The sequence below is a fragment of the Myotis brandtii genome, unplaced genomic scaffold (genome assembly GCF_000412655.1).
Source record: "Myotis brandtii unplaced genomic scaffold, ASM41265v1 scaffold628, whole genome shotgun sequence".
Lineage (NCBI taxonomy): Eukaryota > Metazoa > Chordata > Mammalia > Chiroptera > Vespertilionidae > Myotis > Myotis brandtii.
In genome coordinates, this window is record NW_005370403.1 from 411760 (window position 1) to 416080 (window position 4321).

A 4321-nucleotide genomic window follows, 5' to 3' on the forward strand; every position below is an offset into this window, starting at 1 on the left:
CGGTTCCTGGGTTCGTGGCTTTACGACGTGCCCCGCGCTGTGTGCGCGTCTCCTGCCCCGAGCTCACCGGGGTCCCGGCAGCAGCATTTGCCTCCCTTTGGTTTATGAAACGAAACTTCTTTTCACGTTTGACAAAGCAGACACCCCCTCGGGAAACAGGGTACCCCAGGAATGGGGGGGACGACAGGCGGTGGAAATCAGGCCGCGCAGGGGAAGGCAACCCCGCCACACGGCCAGGCCGGCCCAGAGCGCTCACCCTCCAGCTTGTAAATAACCCCATCGCCTGTCCGACTGTCCGACTGTCCGACTGTCCGCAACGCCCTGCAGACGCCCCGGGTCTTACTGGGAACCAGGAGACCCCCCAAGAGGCCAATCGCAGTCTCCATCCATCCCCAGGCATCTGTCAGGCAGAAGGCAGCGCGGGACACTGCCGGGCCGCTGGGCGGAGGGCCAGCCCCAATGCAGGCCATGCAGGCCGGCGGGCTGTCCTGGGGGTTAGAGGGAGTGGTTCTCAGGGGACCCTTCGCCCCAAATGGCCGTCTGAGGTCAGTTTCCACGGGTCCCTCGCCTGGGCACTGCCACCTCCGTGCAGCAGCCTTTCTTTCTCTGGGGTCGGGCTCTGAGCGCGCGGACTTGGGACCTGAGGATTTGGGGGGGGCCGCAGTCCTCACGGACAGGAACTTGGGGCCACAGAACCTCCCACGGAGACCAGGCCTAAAGCCACCTGCGTTATCTCTCCGGCTGCCAGCAGGCACCTGGCGGTGGAGCGCGCATGGGGCAGGGGTGGCACTGGGCAGCGACAGGCCGTCCATTGCCCGAAGCGGCGCCCGGGTTAGAGGGCTTCTCGGGGAGATGGGGGTCAGCAACGGGGTTCCTGGGCTGTGGTTTCGAATAAGTGGACTTGACTTCCTGTAACCTGGTCGCTCTGGGTGATGGGTGACACCTTCTCAGAGTCTCTGGAGCCAGGGGTGCTCAGAGGGGCCGGAGCGTAGACACACTTATCTTTTCAACTAGAAGAGGGAGCCCCAGCCAGGTGGCTCAGTGGATAGAGCACGGGCCGTGGGTACCAGTGAGCGTTGCATGGCCTCCATTTGGTGGCCGTTTGCACAACTCAGGCCACCCACCCAGGCCAGGGTTCCCCTCAGGTGGGTCTCCTGTGGGCACTCCAGGCCATCCAGCTGGGGCAGAGGTGAGGGGTGGAGAGGATGGGGACTCAGCAGGGAATGGCCCGGACCTGTTAAAACCGGGTCCCTAATGACATCCAGCTGGCGTGGGTGGGTTCTAGGATCTTCCCTGAAACCCCTCAGTCCTCCCGGTCGTCCCCGGAGGAGGGACTAGCAAGGACTCATCAGACTCATGGGAAACTCATGGCCTTCTCCCTGCCACAGCGTCTCCAGAACGAGAGGGGCCTCGATAGGAAAGGTCTTGGCAAACCTCCATCCACATCGCCCCCTCGGTGACCCTCCTGTCAGCCGGGCACTATCATTTCCCCCAGGTCACCCCTGAGAACACAGGAGGCTCAGAGAAGTTGATTAACTCGCCCAGGGTCACACAGCCCTGGAGTGAAGAGAGGCACGCCTTGCCCGTTGGCACTGGGCGGTCAGGCCTCAGCGGGAAGCCGGGCCTCTGAGCTCAGGATCAGGGTGCGGTTCCGTGCTGGGCCCCATGATTTTGCTTCAGTGAAGTACCATCAACTCCCTGAAGAGGGGACCGAGGTGTGGGGGGCTCAGGCCCTCCCCTCCCCCCGGAGCCCGCGATCCTGGGACTGTTCCGAGTTCTCCTTCCAGATGCTTCTCTTACGCTCTGGGCATCATTACGCTTGAACTTCACAGGGCTCAGGACCACATTGGAAGGCTCATTAGCACTTATGATCCTGGGACTGTTCCGCATTCTCCTTCCAGATGCTTCTCTTATGCTCTGGGCATCACTGAGATGGTGCTTTACGCTTGAACTTCACAGGGCTGCAGGGCTCAGGACCACATTGGAAGGCTCATTAGCACTTAATTAGCTTTTATTCTTCTAACTTCTCTATGGGGGCGAAGGACCAGCCAGCCATTAGAAAACACTTTCTTAAAGGAGAAGTTCCAGTCCTTGAGGGGGGAGAGGCAGCGGCCCCACCCCCTCCCCTTTCCCCCAGAGCCGTGGGCTGCTGGCGGCACAATTTGTATTGGGGGCCTGGCCACGGCATTCTGCTGTCCTCACTTATTTTTCATGATTACTTTTTAAATTGAATTTATGGGGGTGACACTGCTTAACAAAAATTTTAAAAATTGTTTTATTGTCACCTTTTCACAGAGCCCCTCATCGGTGTCCCCACTTTTCTCCCAGCCACTGACGTGTCATCCCTCGCCTGAGTGAGAGAGAGAAGGGGTCTCGGGGCTTTTGAAAAAAAAAAAAAAAGGTGACTACGCAGGACATTTTGTAAAGAGGGGAAAATTGTGAAGAAAAGGGTCCCAGTGGGGGGTGGAGGGCTCATGAATGCGGCCTTGTCTGGCGGCCTTGAGCTGAAACCTGGGGCCCCGGCTCAGTTCAAACTGTCCCCTTTGGTTCTCGCTGGCTTTTCTGCCCTCGGCCCTGAGCCTCCGCCGATCGGGGCCTAGTTACCTATTCACGCGGTGGAGGAGGCTCATTAATAGGCTTATTAGCAACACCATTCACCCCGGCCATTGACACAAGGGTCCCAGCCGCTGGGAGAGGGAAGAGAAGAAATTGTAAAGAGATTACGTTCTCATTCAGAAGCCGGCTGGTGGGAGTGCTCTCCCGGGCCCTCCGAGGCCCTTGACGCCTAAATATGAGGACAGAATTAGTTTGTGCTGTTGTTTTTTCCTTTTCAAATTCCAAACGTGCTTTTACTTTCCTCAGAGCCGAGGGGTTTTCTGCCGTGGGCTTCGCGCCCTGAACCACGGACACGGCTCCATCCCTGCGCAGAATAAACTCTGCGGACGGCGCCTGGACATTCAAGTGGACGCGATTTGTCATTTTCAGGGCAAGGCTGCCCTTCTATTCAGGGAGCCTGGGCGCTGGGACGGGGCTTCCTGCCCCGGTAATTTATGTGAGAATGTGCTCACAGCCTTCTCAGTGGCTGATGGGTGTGCTGTCCCAGGACGGAGCGGAATCTGTCCAGTTGCCCACTGACGGGGAGTATAAAGACGCAAGGCCCAGCCTCTGCTCCCCGCAGGCAGACACTCACATCTCTCTTTGTGGCCCTGAGTCTGAGAACTTGGAATGTCTTGGTAGCCAGGTGGGAGTGGATGGCCGAGGGTCATGAATTACAGGTCTGGGCCTGACTCAGGTTAGAAGATTTGGCCAAAAACACACCCCTCCCCCGAGCAGGCAGACGATCATTTTGCTTGAGAATCAGGCCGTCAGTCGTGCTGTCAAACTTCCCAAGTATAATCTCCTACCTGTTTGCTGAAAGCATTTCCGTGGGTCTGATACTCCTGGCTTTTACGTCGTTTGTATAAACGGTTGTCCATGATGTCTTGTGAAGAAGAGAGATTTCTGACGACGAGGCGCCTTGAGAAAATACTGTTGTAAGTGTTGTGAGCGGTGGGATGTTGGGCACCCACGTCTCCTGGGGTTCTAAATGTGGGAAAGGTCAGTTTTCCGGCCCAATTGGGTCTCACTGCCCCACCTTTCGGCCTCAGAAGCATCTGAAGCTTCTCATGAGCTTTTTGGAGGAAACATGAAAGGGTTTTAGCTGCACTTCAGCCTTGAACGTAAGCCTGGCTACGTGGGTGCTGGGTGAGTGAGGAGGCGGAGAAAAGAAAGTAGATTAACAAATAAATGACGGCCCTGGCGGCGAGTCTCCCAGAGGGTGGCCCCCGGCACAGAGAGGCTGATGGTTTGACCCCCAGCAGGGCGTGTGCAGGAGGCAGCCCATCCCTGTGCCAGTGGCACATCAGTGTTTCTCTCTCTCCCTCTCCTTTCCCCTCTCTCTCAAAGTCAATTAAAACTCTTGGGAAAAAAATTGCCCCATAGACACAGCCAAGTGAAAACGATAAATGGAAGAATTTAATGAGTTACAGCTTGGCAGTCCGTTGAAGAATCTGATTTTGCAGTTGAAGAACCTAACGTACAGAGAGGGAAATTGACTTGCTCAAGGTCATACAGCTGTTGGTAGCAGAATCGAGTCTTTGATATCTTTTTAATTTCTGTTTATTAATTCAGATATATGGATAGGACTACACAACACCTTTTGGTCGCAGTTCTGGACTTTTCCTAAGGGGGTCAGATTCAAAGTCGGGCTCTGCCAGGGACCAGCGGTGTGGCCTTCCCCTCTCTCATCCTCACTGTCCTCGTCGGAAACGGAGGCCGTGAC

At 56.4% G+C, this 4321-nt stretch overlaps 1 protein-coding gene across 1 annotated transcript in view; it reads left to right on the plus strand.

Moving 5' to 3' along the window:
* FGFR2 (fibroblast growth factor receptor 2) overlaps window positions 1-4321 on the plus strand; it is an 89473-nt gene that overhangs the window by 706 nt on the left and 84446 nt on the right. The window lies entirely within an intron of this gene.